The sequence below is a fragment of the Artemia sp. Qi Xiang Cuo genome, chromosome 20 (genome assembly GCF_049724085.1).
Source record: "Artemia sp. Qi Xiang Cuo chromosome 20, ASM4972408v1, whole genome shotgun sequence".
Classification (NCBI taxonomy): Eukaryota; Metazoa; Arthropoda; class Branchiopoda; order Anostraca; family Artemiidae; genus Artemia; species Artemia sp. Qi Xiang Cuo.
The window spans coordinates 38,823,586-38,841,966 of record NC_142813.1 but is presented as its reverse complement, the minus strand read 5'-3'; the positions used below and the strand labels follow the sequence as shown (position 1 = coordinate 38,841,966).

The 18,381-nt window shown below is 33.4% G+C and overlaps 1 pseudogene; it reads right to left on the bottom strand.

The window, feature by feature from the left end:
* Nucleotides 1–1,547: 1,547 nt before the first annotated feature.
* LOC148940175 (eukaryotic translation initiation factor 3 subunit C pseudogene) lies at nt 1,548–17,760 on the bottom strand (annotated as a pseudogene).
* Between the last annotated feature and the right edge of the window lie 621 nt (nt 17,761–18,381).

Sequence of the window (18,381 nt, the reverse complement as noted above, 5' to 3'; positions counted from 1 at the left end):
TTGTTTTGATCTGACTCTTTTTTTAAGAACTATGGGTTTTTATATTTCTTAACATTGGACGTGATCGTCTCTTACTAGGTTGCTAGCTACCGCTGCAACCCGGATATTGATTGAACTGGTTTCTATAAATCTCTCTTTGAATGCTTTTAACAAGTCATCAACCGTATTTATTGGCAAGTTGGCGTTATTGCCTATGGTATGCTCGACCTGTTTTAGAAAGGTTAAGGCCTGGCCTCTTAATCGTAGAAGCAGCATGTCTTTTAACGCTCCAACGTCTGTTTTTGTTAATTTTACAAACTGGGTCAATTGGATATTAAATTCTTCAATATCTGATTGACCATTGTATTCAGGGATAGATTTTGCAATTTATACATATTTATTGACCAACTTTTGAAATAATAGTAAATCATTTAGATTGTTAATGTTTTCGTTTTTTTTTTGCGTTCATGTCTCCTTCAAATTTTAACTAACCTATTTTTGGGGTATGCTATTATATACTATTATATATCTAAAGGGTTTACTATCGTAGCCTAGTGGTTATAGGCCTAATCAATTTTCTTATATGTCTGTATCTTTCCAAAAATTAAATTTGAATTAGAAAGTTTAAATAGCCTAACTAGTTCGCAGTTTTCCTCCAATTTCCGACACGCGCCATTTGTTATGTAAAGGTTTTTAGTAGTAATTAAGGATTATTAAACTATAAGTTTTGACGTCTCAGAGCTTTGTTTCCACGGCGCAATTAGATCTTGCTTAAGAGATACGAATTCTTATAGGTTAGCAGGGGTTAGAAACTCTTTCTAAGCTGTGGCGATGACAACTTTTGGTGCTTGTAGGAATGAAAAAGCGTGGCCTCTTCTTCTCGGACTATCTGGAGATCAGATTCCTTTGGGAGCATTTACCTTGGAGACTGGCAAACTAATTACCTATTATCGGACTAGACTCAGACATATAAGAGAAACAAACACATATAAAAAGATAATAGATTTATTGAACTTACATGCTTAGTTGTACAGCAACGGGTCACTTCAATGACAATAATCGTGACCGAGATTATTTGCGGTACGAATTGTTTTAGATCTAACTTAGCATTAAAATTAAAAAACACATTTACCCCACTCCCAAACGCAGTTCTTTCGTCCTGTGCTCTAGGGACTGCCTGCCATTGGACCAAGTGACCCAAGGACGCAAATCTTCGTCTAATAATCTCTTTGATATTTTTCAGATTATTCAGGAGTTCACACAGTTTTTTTGCCTTTTAAACTTCCTTAGAAATGTTGTGCATTGCATTTTTTTGCTACAATTATCTTAGCGAAATTCGAACGACTAGCGCCGTTGTCTGACTGAAGCTAGAAATGCAATTTCTCTTTTTGATGATTATGAATTTAGACTCTTGGAAGCGGTATTTGAACTCAATTTGGGAACTTTTAATTTCTGCCCGAATCATATTTATAAGTAAATAATCTTATTTTTTAAATTTATGGTATTCTACTGCTGGTGCAAATTTTTTTTTTTTTTTTTTTTTTTTTAAAGACAAGCGAACGTGGATTTTAATAGCAACTACCAAAATTTGGAAAAAAGACAGAATCAGTTGTTTTATTTTTTAATTCTGCATAGACACCCCTTCTAGTTCTTTCCCGATCACCTCTTCCAGGCCAAGCTCCACCTTTGCCATCTTCTCGCCTTTGATATGGCCTATCCCTATATCCCTGTTGCATTGGCACTCGAACGCCCTGCTTTATTTCAGGTATTCTTTCGTTGTTTTCAACCAATGACAGAAGTCGATCAGCTAACTGAAGTGAATACGATTGTAGACGACTGGGCTCAGTTCGATGCATAACTACACTTTGAGTTGGCTCATCTAAAGATGCCATCAATTCTTCACGGATAATCATCTTAGAAACAATAGAATGAACATCCCTAAGCTCAAGTTGGAACATCTGAGAAAGTCTTCAAACAGAAAAGGAATCATATACTTTGGAAAATGTAAACAAGTAGGTTCGCATTGTTTCTTCTTGGATTTTGCGAATCAATGTTGGACGAACATCTCCTTGCTTGAATAAAGACCACACCTTGGTATTCATCTTATCATTGATTAGATAATTTTTACATGCTTCCCATTTGCCATTGCGCATGGCCTTGGCGGAAGCTACAACGTGTTCTCTCATTGATTCGGGCGGACCAATTACAGCTTGACGTTGTGACATTTTAAGTTGATGATGGAAACTTTTCGAAATCATACGCCTTCTAGCATCACTTTCATAAGCGGCCATATACGGGATTTCAATCAGCATAGCTGAAACTAGGTAAACACATTCCAGCAGCTCCAAGTTGATTTGCATGTGGAAGGGCACTTGTCTTTGTTTTTCAAGCTTCTCCTGTTCCTGAGTCCTATCCATCTGTCTTGTCATCAACAGACTTTGAGCAAGCAATTCTTTAGCACGCCCGCCAGACTGAATATCCAGTAAAGCATTGTGAGCATCTTTAATGCTTCCATAGTGTAAAGCACACATACCTAACTGTACCATTGTGCGATTGTACAAGATCTGAGTGGGTGGATCTGAATGCTGAATAGTTTCCTGAAGATGGGACATCAGCATTAAATTCCTAGCGGCAAACCACCGATTATGAAGGCTTAAATGATAAATTTGATAAAGAACTGCTCGCTGACGCAAGCGGTCTGTATTATCTTTTCAACAAATAAACTTGCAAAGTCGGTCCATTGTATTTAAACTCGTCGGCTCCTTCGTAATTTCATCAAGAGCCTTCATATAAATTTTATAGTAGATATGATCCATTTTGAGTATATAAGCCCGAAAAATATCGGCTGATTTTTCAGGTTGCTTTTCAACATAAAACGTGACGTCGTCCATCAATTTAATAACGGGATTTACGTCACTAAGGCATATCACATACTCGTTACTGTGACAATCAAGGTCCTTCAATATCTTAATGAATTCAGCATCTAGTCGTTCAACAACAGTTAGAATACAGCCCCTAATTCTGTAGGGTGAACTACCAAATTGTTCATTCTCTTCTGTGATTTGCTCAGTCAAAGTAATGTCGTCATGCTTATCCAGCATTTTGATCAGTTGATCTACTGTGACTAGTAGCTTGTCCCAATGTTCAACCTTCATTGCATCCAATACTTTGGTATTATAGTCAAAAATAGCAGCAACTAAAGAAAGACGAACTTTCACTGAAACACCTGGACCCAGATTATTAGCTTCAGCGATTTCCAATAGCTCTTGAAGCATGTCTACCATTTCCGCTTTGTTGGTTCCCTTTTTGCCTCTTGCAGAAACGATTTCATTCAGCTTCTTCAAGATACTTTCAACTGTAATCTCTGTGTTTTTATCGAACATTTTTGGCTTAGTTGGCATCGGGACACCACCTCGCACAACTTCCCAGTCACCTTGCCCTTCAAGCTCTTCATGTGCTTCCTCTTGTTGCTTCAGTTTCTTTTTCTCCTTTTCTTTGTCTTTCTTTTCCTTTTTCTCACGCTTTTTTCTTTCTTCTTCCTCTTGCGTAGTTTTCTTTAAAAATGTCTCTCTTATAATTATATAATTAGTTTCGTCTTTCTCACTGCTCACAGCATCTTCCGAGTCTGACGCTGAGGGCCAATAATCACTTTCAGAATCTTCCAATTTAGCAGGTTTGACTTTGGCTTTGGGCTCCTTTACTGCAGCTACTTCTATTTCTTCATCTTCGGATTCAGACTCAGTTTCAGCTTTAGCCTGTTCTGGCTCTTCGTCTTCAAGATCTACCGATTCCCTGAATTTTTGTAGATCACCCTCGAATTCTTTCAGTGCCTTCTTCAGTTTTTTGCCTTAACGTAGCCAAACTCTTGGCATTATTTTTGGACATGTTATTCTTCCTGTATTCATTTCCCAGATCCCAGAGATCGTTCACAAAATCTTCTAGTTCAGCTAGCGCCCGAAGGAAAAATAGAGGAATGACGCCATGGTCCTCTTTCTGAATAACTGGCAATGCTTTATTGTAAGCAGGCATTAATTCCTCAAAACTTTTAAGCACGTTTGTAACATCCTTGATTTTTTTGTGATTTCTCATTTGACGGATTGTCTCTTGCATTTCTTCATAGCGCTTTTCTTTTGCACTTTTGACAACACGTTTCTCATATTCTTCTTCATCACTTACAACATATTTGGTTACAGTTTGGGATTTAAATGGTTTCTCATATTAACTGAATCCATTATAATACTCTTTTTATTTGATTAGTGCAAAAAATCGACTCATCTTATATCTTTAGTACAATTCTAATCAAGACTGAGAAAATTTACATCTTTGTTGTTCTTAAGTAGTAAAACTCGTATCTGGTATCCATAACCTAACAAAAAATAAAACTAATTTTTAAATTTTCAGGTATTTTGTTAGTTTGAATGAAAAGATTAAAATTATTGCTCAGATATCATAAATATTTTTGCAGTTTACATAATAACTTTAGCGATTCTAAACTGAAAAATAAAATATATATTAAAAAATGTAATTTTTTGGTCTGAAAATACATAGTCAATCCCACATCGGGTAGTTAGAACCTAACCAAAAATAAAACTAATTTTAACATTTTAAGGTATTTTTCCAGCTTGTATTGAAATATTCAAACTATTGCTCGGATACCATGGATATTTTTGCAGTTTACACAAGCTGCAAGGAACGCACAGGCTGATCTTTGTAAACTGAGAAAAATTTTACGAATATTTTACCGGGATTACGAAAAATATTCAAAATTAAAGATTAAAATTATCTCTGAAAGAATAGGTTTTGTTGAAAAGTCAGCTAGAGATGCTTTCGCAAAACTTCCTAGTAATATCCAAAAGAAATTTTGCATGTTTAGTGAAAAGCTTCCAAGGTATGGACCGGCAACTGTGGAACAGTTTACAGATGTAATGGGAAATCTTATACATCACTTTGAATATATGGAGGCATAATTGTCCTTTACTTAGTTTCAGCTTAAATTCGATGATCGAGCCTTTATGTACTACATCCAACGACTATGACGTCATTGATCAATATTGTATATACAAAATTAAATTTTTCGTGAAATATAATTAATAAAATAAATTAAGTGCAAAAGGCGCTAGATCTAGCGATTTCCTTTAAAATGAGCCATTGAACAACTCTCTACGATGTTCCAGTGCCAAGCTATCTCTGGAAACAAAAGAAAGAACAAAATATCCCGTTTGTGCAGAATAACGTGGTTAAAGTCAATTTTCTTGATTTTCAAGCCAATATATTTCCCTTGCTGTTCAAGCCAAGGGACAGAAAGTTTCCTATACAGGGGTTTCGGACATGGCGGTTCTAATGGTGTACTTTTTGTTTTGATCTGACTATTTTTCTAGGAGTTAGGGGTTTTTATATTTCTTAACATTGGACGTGATCGTCTCTTACTAGGTTGCTAGCTACCGCTGCAACCCGGATTGCTAGCTACCACTGAAACCCGGATTATTGTAATGATCTTCTTTTAATGTAATTTCGTAAGAAAAATGATTCTATTTTAAAATTAATTTGTTTTATAATTACAAAAAGTTTTTAGCCCCATTAATTTCCTTTAAAATTAGCCATTAAACAACTCTCTACGATGTTCCAGTGTCAAGCTATATGTGGAATAACTAACCTATACTATAATTAAGTGGCGTATAAAATTTAGTATAGGCAAGAGGTCGTTCTTTATTATAATTATAAGTACACAATATTTGTTAGATGTTACGTCATGCCACTTATTACGGCATATATGGTTATTAGTAGACAATCGGTAGAATACTCGTTCTTTATTATAATGTATCATATTTTTAATTTTAAAATTTTAATTAATGATGTCGTAGTACAAGTGGCAAGCGTGATCGGCCTTTAAGCAAAAGGTTGGTGGTTCAAAGCCACCCGGGATCATTTTTTATAATTTGTAATTTAGGTATCAGTAAAATCATATCATTACTATATTATTAACTAGTATAGGCTTATTTAGTATAGGAAAGAGTTCGTTCTTTATTATAAACTTTTTTTTAGGAGTTAGGGGTTTTTGTATTTCTTAACATTGGACGTGATCGTCTCTTACTAGGTTGCTAGCTACTGCTGCAACCCGGATTAAAAAAATACAAACAGGAAAAAGCCTACGGCTTTTTCTTTGTTTAAATAGTAAGAGACGAAACTCAAACAATCAAGTAGCTAACTAAGTCCAATATATGGAATGGTTTCTTATTCCAGTGATCGTCTTTTAATGTGACAAGGTATGAACCGGCAACTGTGGAACAGTTTACAGATGTAATGGGAAATTTTATACATCACTTTGAATATATGGAGGCATAATTGATCTTTACTTAGTTTCAGCTTTAATTCGATTATCCAGACTTTATGTACTAACTACATCCAAAGACTATGGCGTCATTGATTAATATTGTATATAAAAAATTAAGTTTTTCGTAAAACAAAATTAATTAAAAAAAAAAATTAAGTACAAATAGCGCTAGATCTAGAGATTTCCTTTAAAATGAGCCATTGAACAACTCTCTGCGATGTTCCAGTGCCAAGCTATCTGTGGAAATGAAAGAAAGAAAAAAATATCCCGTTTGTGGATAATAACGTGGTTAAAGTCAATTTTCTTGATTATCAAGCCAATATATTTTCTTTGTTATTCAAGCCGCAGGGCGGTAAGTTTCCTTTATAGGGGTTTCGGACAAGGCGGTTCTAATGGTGTACTTTTTGTTTTGATCTGACTCTGTTTTTAGGAGTTAGGGGTTTCTATATTTCTTAACATTGGACGTGATCGTCTCTTACTAGGTTGCTAGCTACCGCTGCAACCCGGATATTCGCTAGGGAGAGAACTTAGTATAGGCAAGAGGTCGTTCCTTATTATAAAATTTTCAGGTATTTTGTTAGTTTGAATGAAAAGATTAAAATTATTGCTCAGATATCATAAATATTTCTGCAGTTTACATAATAACTTTAGCGATTCTAAACTGAAAAACTAACTCAGTCCAATATATGCAATGGTGCGCTTTTCTAATGATCGTCCTTTAATATAAACTATGGACTAAAGTTCGTTCTTTAATGTAAAGATTTATAATTTGTTCTTTAACATAAACTTCATTAATCGGATATTTTAATATATCCTATATGGTCTAGAGGTTGGGATAGCTCTCACCCAGTAGGCTTGAGTTCAATTTCTGTATGGGAAATTTTTACTTATGATGATTTCTTAAGGAACATATAAAATTTCTTAATGTAATAAAAATAATTTGTTTTAATTACAAAAGGTTTTTAACCCCATTAATTTCCTTCAAAATGAGCCATTGAACAACTCTCTACAATGTTGAAGTACCATGCTATCTGTTGAATTACTAACCTATTCTATAATTAAGTTGCGTATAAAATTTAGTATAGGTAAGAGGTCGTTCTTTATTATACCTTATTATAACTGGTATGGTGAAAAAATAATATGCATATGGTTCTTAAATCATATTTATTTATGGTCCCATTTGGTCTAGTGGCTAGGATAGTTAACTTTCACTTAGGAGGACCGGGTTCGATTCCCGGTGTGGGAAAATTTTTAACTGTATAATCTTCGAACATTCGAACCTTTTATAATTTATAATGATGTATAATATAAATACTGTAATCTTCACTATAGTGAAGTTGCCTATGCAAGTTAGTATAGGGAAGAGTTCGATCTTTATTATAGTGAAGTTGCGTGTGCAAGTTAGTATAGGGAAGAGTTCGATCTTTATTATATCAAAATTCAAATATCTTTGAAAAGACTGCAGTATGAAAATACATCAAAAATGCAATTTTTTTGACAAAATTGATTCTACTTTAAAAAGTATTTTATTTTTAAATACAAAAGTGACTAGATGTTGCAATTTCCTTTAAAATGAGCTATTATACAGCTCTCTATGATTTTCCAGTGCCCAGCTAGCTGAGCAGAAAGAAAAAGCGGAAAGAAAAAAATATCCCGTTTGTGGAGAATAACGTGGTAAAAGTCAATTTTCTTGATTTTCAAGCCAATATATTTTCTTTGTTATTCAAGCCAAAGGGAGGTAAGTTTCCTTTATAGAGGATTCGGACAAGGCGGTTCTAATGGTGTACTTTTTGTTTTGATCTGACTCTTTTTTTAGGAGTTGGGGGGTTTTATATTTCTTGACATTGGAGGTGATCGTCTCTTACTAGGTTGCTAGCTACCGCTGCAACCCGGATGCAGTGTGAAAAGACATCAAAATGCAGTTTTTGGTGGAAAAATTTATTCTCTTTTAGAAATAATTTATTTTAGTTACTATAGATTTTTAACCCAATTAATTTCCTTTAAAATGAGCTATTGAACAACCCTCTACGATGTTCCAGTGCCATGCTATCTCTGGATACAAAAAAAGAAAAAAAAAAGAAAAAAATATCCCATTTAGGCAGAATGTTGTAGTAGCTGCCACTTTTCTTGATTTTCAAGCCAATATATTTCCCTTGCTGTTCAAGCCAAGGGACAGAAATTTTACTATGCAGAAGTTTCGGACAAGGCGGTTCTAATGGTGTACTTTTTGTTTTGATCTGACTCTTTTTTTAAGAACTATGGGTTTTTATATTTCTTAACATTGGACGTGATCGTCTCTTACTAGGTTGCTAGCTACCGCTGCAACCCGGATTATGACGTCACGGGGTAATGATTTTATTGACGTCATGGCGCAATGATATTATTTCACGACGTCATCAGAAACAACAATATAATTTCGTGTTTTTCTATTCACGTCATAGCTCTAATCTAATATAAAGCTATGACGACATTCATTATTTATCTAGTAGGGTTTCAGACAAGGTAGTTTCAATGATGTACTTTCGTTTTGATCTTACTCTATTTTTATGAGTTTTGTTATATTTCTTAGTATGGGACTGATTGTCTCTTACTAGGTTGCTAGCTACTGCTGCAACCCAAATTCACATATATATTTATTTATGAGAGGCAGCCTGGCCGAGTGGTCCAAGACACTGGTGTTAGCCACCAGTCTCTTCGGAGGCGTGGGTTCAAATTTTACCGCTGGTATATGATCATGTTTGACAGACTGCAGTGTGAAAAGACATAAAAAATGCAGTTTTTGGTGGAAAAATTTATTCTCTTTTAGAAATAATGTATTTTAGTTACTATAGATTTTTAACCCAATTAATTTCCTATAAAATGAGCTATTGAACAACCCTCTACGATGTTCCAGTGCCAAGCTATCTGTGGAAAAGAAAAAAAAAGAAAAAAGAAAAAAATATCCCGTTTGGGGAGAATAACGTGGTTAAAGTCAATTTTCTTGATTTTCAAGCCAATATATTTCCCTTGCTGTTCAAGCCAAGGGACAGAAAGTTTCCTATACAGGGGTTTCGGACAAGGCGGTTCTAATGGTGTACTTTTTGTTTTGATCTGACTCCTTTGTTAGGAACTATGGGTTTTTATATTTCTTAACATTGGACGTGATCGTCTCTTACTAGGTTGCTAGCTACCGCTGCAACCCGGATACTATTGGCGAGAGATCGTTCTTTACTGTAAAAAAGACATCAAAAATGCAGTTTTTGGTGGAAAAATTTATTCTCTTTTAGAAACAATTTATTTTAGTTACTATAGATTTTTAACCCAATTAATTTCCTTTAAAATGAGCTATTGAACAACCCTCTACGATGTTCCAGTGCCAAGCTATCTCTGGATACAAAAAAAGAAAAAAAAGAAGAAAAAAATATCCCGTTTAGGCAGAATGTTGTAGTAGCTGCCACTGTTCTTGATTTTCAAGCCAATATATTTCCCTTGCTGTTCAAGCCAAGGGACAGAAAGTTTCCTATACAGGGGTTTCGGACAAGGCGGTTCTAATGGATTACTTTTTGTTTTGATCTGAGTCTTTTTTTTAGGAACTATGGGTTTTTATATTTCTTAACATTGGACGTGATCGTCTCTTAATAGGTTGCTAGCTACCACTGCAACCCGGATTTTCATAAAGTGAAATTGTTACTCAAACATTTTAAATATATTTGCAGTTTACAGAGTTTTGCACTTTCTTCTCATACCTTTTCACCGTCATAATATAAATACTGTAATCTTAACTATAGTGAAGTTGCCTATGCAAGTTAGTATAGGGAAGAGTTCGATCTTTATTATAATAATATAAAGCTATGACGACATTCATTATTTATCTAGTAGGGTTTCAGACAAAGTAGTTCTAATGATGTACTTTTGTTTTGATCTGACTCTATTTTTAGGAGTTTTGTTATATTTCTTAGCATGGGACTGATCGTGTCTTACTAGGTTGCTAGCTACTGCTGCAACCCAAATTCACATATATATTTATTTATGAGAGGCAGCCTGGCCGAGTGGTCCAAGACACTGGTGTTAGCCACCAGTCTCTTCGGAGGCGTGGGTTCAAATCTTACCGTTGGTATACGATTATGTTTGAAAGACTGCAGTGTGAAAAGACATCAAAAATGCAGTTTTTGGTGGAAAAATTTATTCTCTTTTAGAAATAATTTATTTTAGTTACTATAGATTTTTAACCCAATTAATTTCCTTTAAAATAAGCTATTGAACAACCCTCTACGATGTTCCAGTGCCAAGCTATCTGTGGAAAAGAAAAAAAAAGAAAAAAAATATCCCGTTTGGGGAGAAAAACGTGGTTAAAGTCAATTTTCTTGATTTTCAAGCTAATATATTTCCCTTGCTGTTCAAGCCAAGAGACAGAAAGTTTCCTATACAGGGGTTTTGGACAAGGCGGTTCTAATGCTGTACTTTTTGTTTTGATCTGACTCCTTTTTTAGGAGCTATGGGTTTTTATATTTCTTAACATTGGACGTGATCGTCTCTTACTAGGTTGCTAGCTACCGCTGCAACCCGGATAAGAGACGAGTCTCAAATAATCAAGTAGCTAGCGAATTCCAAAGGTATGCAATTTTTGTTATTCCAATGATCGTTTTTTATTGTAACTAGGTTTCAGCCATCTCTACAGCCATGATACTATTGGAAATTACATAATCCCTATTTATGTTTTAGTTAACATGGGCAAGGTGTCGTTCTTTATTGTATTGGTGGAAAAATTTATTCTCTTTTAGAAATAATTTATTTTAGTTACTATAGATTTTTAACCCAATTAATTTCCTTTAAAATGAGCTATTGAACAACCCTCTACGATGTTCCAGTGCCAAGCTATCTCTGGATACAAAAAAAGAAAAAAAAAAGAAAAAAAGAAAAAAATATCCCGTTTAGGCAAAATGTTGTAGTAGCTGCCACTTTTCTTGATTTTCAAGCCAATATATTTCCCTTGCTGTTCAAGCCAAGGGACAGAAATTTTACTATGCGGGGGTTTCGGACAAGGCGGTTCTAATGGTGTACTTTTTGTTTTGATCTGACTCTTTTTTTAAGAACTATGGGTTTTTATATTTCTTAACATTGGACGTGATCGTCTCTTACTAGGTTGCTAGCTACCGCTGCAACCCGGATGAGACAATCAAAACTTTGCTCTTTAGAGTATCGGTTACTATTGAGACAAGTAGCTATTATTGCTATAGATTTCATTACCATGAACTGTTTGATTGCTTCAAAATTCAAATATCTTTGAAAAGACTGCAGTATGAAAATACATCAAAAATGCAATTTTTTTGACAAAATTGATTCTACTTTAAAAAATAATTTATTTTTAATTACAAAAGTAACTAGATGTTGCAATTTCCTTTAAAATGAGCTATTATACAGCTCTCTATGATTTTCCAGTGCCCAGCTAGTTGAGGAGGAAAATCAAGCGGAAAGAAAGAAATATCCCGTTTGTGGAGAATAACTTGGTTAAAGTCAATTTTCTTGATTTTCAAGCCAATATATTTTCTTTGTTATTCAAGCCAAAGAGTGATAAGTTTCCTTAATAGGGGTTTTGGACATGGTGGTTCTAATGGTGTAATTTTTGTTTTGATCTGACTCTTTTCTTAGGAGTTAGGGGTTTTTATATTTCTTAACTTTGGACGTGATCGTCTCTTAATAGGTTGATAGCTACCGCTGCAACCCGGATGAGATCCTCTTAACTAACACCATTTATGATCAATCCTTATGTCCCACTATACAAGTTTGTATAGGCAAGAGTTCGTTCTTTATTGTAATACTGAATAAAATGTGCATTGCCAGTTTAATATACAGATGCTGATATTTATTCCTTATTTTCTTAATTAATTTTTGATCTCTTAGAGTTATAAAAATGAAAAAATTTAAAATAATTTTTTCGGTAAAGTACAAATTATATTCCGGGTTTTAGAAAGCATAGGGTTTAGAACCCTACTCAGATTAATTTCTGCTCGTTTTGAGTTCGACTCTATTTTAATTTCTGTTTGTTTTGGGTTTCATTTATTTGTTGATACTGATTTGTTTTATTTGTATTCTTGGTAGATTATTTGATTCTATTTTTGTTCATTTTGGTTTAATGGAGTTCTTTATTTTTTTTTAAACCTATTTTGTTGAAAAAGTTTTTTTTAATTAATTCCTGTTCGTTTTATATTGACGTAGTCTTTCTCAGGGAGAGAGACTGAGCCTTTTATAAGGCTAAACAAGTATTCTTTCCATAAAAACCTTAAATACCCCCTGGGCGTAGCTTACAACTCTTGCCCCTAATCTCTGGGGATTGTTTCAACCCCAAAGGCCTTGTTATATAATACTTAATAGGGGTTTTGGACAAGTTGGCTCTAATGGTATACTTTTTGTTTTGATCTGACTCTTTTTTTTAGGAGTTAGGGGTTTTATATTTCTGTACATTGGAGGTGATCGTCTTTTACTAGGCTGCTAGCGACCACTGCAACCCGGATATAAAATAAATTACAAACAGGAAAAAGCCTAAAGAGACGATCCTCAAATAATCAGGCAGCTAACTAGCTTTATAATCTGTTCTTAAACATTAACTTCATTAATCGGATATTTTAATATATCCTATATGGTCTAGAGGTTGGGATAGCTCTCACCCAGTAGGCTTGAGTTCAATTTCTGTATGGGAAATTTTTACTTATGATGATTTCTTAAGGAACATATAAAATTTCTTAATGTAATAAAAATAATTTGTTTTAATTACAAAAGGTTTTTAACCCCATTAATTTCCTTCAAAATGAGCCATTGAACAACTCTCTACAATGTTGAAGTGCCATGCTATCTGTTGAATTACTAACCTATTCTATAATTAAGTTGCGTATAAAATTTAGTATAGGTAAGAGGTCGTTCTTTATTATACTACCTCTGCAACCCAGATCACAGGTTAAAACCATCATGGTTGCAGGGGTAGTTGCAATCTAGTAAAGGAGGAACCAGAGTCCTTAGTTGCAATGACAAAAACTATTTTAAATTTGGTGTTATGATAGCATGCGCGGTGCAATGGATAGTGTGTAGGAATTCTAATCCGAATGTCGCAGGTTTAATTCCTACCACAGGCAATTTTTAAATCCTTAATGTAAAAGAATATCTGATGAAACTAACTAGTCCAAATTTATAATGAACTATATCGATCCTTTGTGTAAAAGTAGGGTGCGACATGTTTGTTGAAATGACAGCTATTTCTGCTGGATATGACGTCATTGTCTCTCAGAGACAAACAACGTCCACTTTATGTGTATGATTATATAACCTGATTGCAAACAGGAAAAGGCCTACGGCTCTTTCTTTTTTGAAACGGTAAAAGACGAACCTCAAACAATCAATTAGCTAACTAAGTCCAATGTATGCAATGGTTTGTTATTCCAATGATCGTTTTTTAATGTGTGATATAATAATCCTTAATGTTTTACTATGGGGCGAGGTCGTCTTTTACTAGATTGATAGTTACCGCTGTAACCCGGTTACTAATTTTAAAAATATTTCTGTACATTTTAACAAGGGATTACAACAAATCAAAAGCCTTAAGAAAGGAAACCAAAAGTTTGAAGCATAGTGGAAATTGTTGTTAGAAAAATTTCCTTTCCTAATTTCTTTTCTTATAAGTACATTCCTGAATTTAATTTTTTAAAAATAATCGGAAGAAATTAATTAGCTAATTTGACAAGACATAGACTACTAAGGGCAAGAGTTCGTTCCTTACTATTAATACGATTATGTTTGAAAGACTGCAGTGTGAAAAGACATCAAAAATGCAGTTTTTGGTGGAAAAATTTATTCTCTTTTAGAAATAATTTATTTTAGTTACTATAGATTTTTAACCCAATTAATTTCCTTTAAAATGCGCTATTGAACAACCCTTTACAATGTTCCAGTGCCAAGCTATCTGTGGAAAAGAAAAAAGAAAGAAAAAAAGAAAAAAAAAGAAAAAAATATCCCGTTTAGGCAGAATGTTGTAGTAGCTGCCACTTTTCTTGATTTTCAAGCCAATATATTTCCCTTGCTGTTCAAGCCAAGGGACAGAAATTTTACTATGCAGGGGTTTCGGACAAGGCGGTTCTAATGGTGTACTTTTTGTTTTGATCTGACTCTTTTTTTAAGAACTATGGGTTTTTATATTTCTTAACATTGGACGTGATCGTCTCTTACTAGGTTGCTAACTACCGCTGCAACCCGGATATCTTTTTTAAACTTTAACTTTAAGAGATATTGCTTTAAATTCAATATATTAATATATTCTTTCCGATGGGGATTCAATATTTGAATTAACATATTCTTTTATATTAAAATATTCTCAAAATATTAATATATTGAATTTAAAGCAATATCTCTTAAATTTAAAGTTTTAAAGAAATTCAGTTTAACTGCCTCCTATCTAAATATAAAAACTTTAATTTAACTTAATATAGGAAAAAGTTCGTTTATTATTATATGTTCAAATCTATGCTTAAGTGTACCAGTGTTTATTTTTTTACGGAAGTTTTAGTTTAAGTGCAACCATGATTTTTAGTAATCTTCTCAGATTTAATTAAAACCGAAAACAACCTTAACATTTTTCCTTGGTTGGGATGATAAAAGACAAATCCCAGTAAATAAGGCAGTGAAATCAGTCAAATATGGCACCATACCCCAGAGAAGCAACTATTCAAAAGATACATGTGTTATATTATCTTGTCAAAAGATATGTGTGTTGCATCACTTGTCCATGTCATCATTTATTTTATGTTTCAGTTTCTGTATGCTAGAATTCGTTCTTTACTGTAATACCGCTTAAACCAAGATCATAAATTACAAACAGGAAAAAGCCTATGGCTTTTTCTTCTTTGGAATAGTAAGAGACGATCCTCAAATATTCACACAACTAACTAGGTTTATAATTCTTTCTTTAACATAAACTTTAATAATCGGGTATTTTAATATATCGTATATGGTCTAGAGGTTGGTATAGCTCTCGCCCAGTTGGCTTGAGTTCAATTTCCGTATTAGAAATTTTTATTTATGATGATTTCTTAAGGAACACAATAAAAATTTCTTAATGTAATAAAAATAATTTTACAAAATGCTTTTAATCCCATTAGTTTCCTTTAAAATGAGCCATTGAGCAACTCTCTATGATGTTCCAGTGTCAAGATATCTGTTGAATTACTAACCTATACTACAATTAAGTTGCGTATAAAATTTAGTATAGGCAAGAGGTCGTTCTTTATTGTAATTGTTTTGATCTGACTCTTTTTTTAGGAGTTAGGGGTTTTAATATTTCTTAGCATTGGACGTGATCGTCTCTTACTAGGTTGCTAGCTACCGCTGCAACCTGGATTTGATCTTTACTATAACAGTATGAAAAGACATCAAAAATGCAGTTTTAGTGAAAAAATTTATTCTCTTTTATAAATAATTTATTTTAGTTACAAAAGAGTTTTAACCCCATTAATTTCATTTAAAATGAGCCATTGAACAACTCTCTACGATGTTCCAGTGCCAAGCTATCTGTGGAAAAGAAGAAAAAAGAAAAAAAGAAAAAAAATATGCCGTTTAGGCAGAATGTTGTAGTAGGTGCCACTTTTCTTGATTTTCAAGCCAATATATTTCCCTTGCTGTTCAAGCCAAATGACAGAAAGTTTCCTATACAGGGTTCTCAGACAAGGCGGTTCTAATGGGGTACTTTTTGTTTTGATCTGAATTCTTTTTTAGGAGCTATGGGTATTTTTATTTCTTAACATTGGACGTGATCGTCTCTTACTAGGTTGCTAGCTACCACTGCAACCCGGATACCTCTGTAACCCTGATAACAAACAGGAAAATATTACAAACAGGAAAAAGCCTACGGCTTTTTCTTCTTTGAAATAGTAAGAGACGAACCTCAAACGGTCAAGTAGCTAACTAAGTCCAATGCATGCAATAACTTTTTATTCCAATGATCTTCTTTTAATGTAACATATCAGTTACTATGGGAGAGAGATCATTCTTTACTGTAATTATTCCAATGATGGTCTTTTAATGTAAACATTGGACGTGATCGTCTCTTACTAGGTTGCTAGCTACCGCTGCAACCCGAATGACATTCATTATTGATCTAGTAGGGTTTCAGACAAGGTAGTTCTAATGATGTACTTTTGTTACTATATACTATATATTACCTATACTATAGTTAAGTGGCCTATAAAATTTAGTAAAGGCAAAAGGTCGTTCTTTATTATAATTTTTTCTCTTTCAGTATTACTTTAAATTTTTTTTCTCTTTGTCCTTAACAAGTTATCTTCTAGGATCTTTATTGTTATTAATTTTTGTGTTATGTTTTATTCGAATAAAATGAAATGAATGAATGAATATTTCAGTTAACATGGGCTAGGTGTCGTTCTTTATTGTAATTCGGTTCTTCGGTACAACCTCGCAGAGAATTTAAGTTTTTCATTATAGATTTTGTCACCCCAGTATCTACACATTATTCTGGTAGCAACTTTTTTCTTATATATTTTTCGGTAATCTTCATCATTGTGATAATGCTCCTTGATCTTTTGTCTAGCCTGCTCAATTGTTGCTTCTCTATAAAGTTTATCATTGTGATAACGCTCCTTGATCTTTTGTCTAGCCTGCTCAATTATTGCTTCTCTGTAATCTTTATCATTATCATACCGTTCCTTGATCTTTTGCCTAGCCTGCTCAATTGGTGCTTCTCTATAAAGTTCATCATTGTGATAACGCTCCTTGATCTTTTGTCTAGCCTGCTCAATTCTTGCTTCTCTGTAATCTTCATCATTGTGATAACGTTCCTTGCTCTTTTGTCTAGCCTGCTCAATTGTTACTTCTCTGTAATCTTCATCATTACCATACCGTTCCTTGTTCTTTTGTTTGGCTGTCTCAATTTTTGCATGTCTATAATCTTCATCATTGTGATAACACATCTAGCTGTTTTGTTCTGCTCTCTCAATTATTACTTCTCGATACGCCTGGTCGGTTGAATACCTTTGCTTTTTTTCTTTTCGAGATACTATCTCTGTTGTTTGTGTAGTATTGTTTTTTAACTTGCGTATAGCTTGCTTTGATCTAACCATTATCTAATTATGAATGAGAACATTTACAGTTTTGACGCTTCTTATATAGTAATGTTTCCTTCATGTTGGATGTATTTTTTCAGTTTAATATCATACAGTTTTTTACTTCCAGTTTGTTTCCAGTATATGTTTCCTTCATGTTGGATGTATTTTTTCAGTTTAATCTCATACAGTTTTTTCCTTCCATTTTGTTTCCAGTATCTGTTTCCTTCATGTTGGATGTATTTTTTCAGTTTAATATCATACAGTTTTTTACTTTCAGTTTGTTTCCAGTATCTGTTTCCTTCATGTTGAATGTATTTTTTCAATTTAATCTCTTACATTTTTCTTCTTTCCAGTATCTGTTTCCTTCATGTTGGATGTAATTTTTCAGTTTACTCTCATACAGTTTTTTACTTAAATTTTGTTTCCAGTATCTGTTTACTTCATGTTGTATGTATTTTTTAAGTTTGATATCATAAAGGTTTATTCATTCCATTATCTGTTTCATTCATGTTGGATGTAATTATTAAGTTTAATCTCATACAGTTTGTTGCAAGTTCAAATCATCATGGACCTGTTTCGACTCGTTTTGGTTTTTGAATGTGACTATACTTTTCTCTGCAAAATTTAGTTTATGGAAAACATTTTTATTTATTTTGTTCGTTGTTTAGTTGACATTGTTTTATTATTTTTTTTAGCATTACTTGGTAATGTTTATTCAGTTTTTTGGATATGAAATAAAACACTGGAGTTGTTAATCCATTTGTATCTTACTTATGAAAACGCTTAAGAATTAGTAGAATTATAAGATTTTTAGATAGTTAAATAATCATATTTGTTTGTAAACCAAGATCTTTCATCTGCTTAAAATCTGCAATGAAAACACCATTTATGATGAGCTATAATCGTCCTTAATGTAACTACACCTGGAACCGCCATACATCAGTTAGTATGGGAGAGAGATCGTTCTTTACTGTAAAAAATTTAGTATAG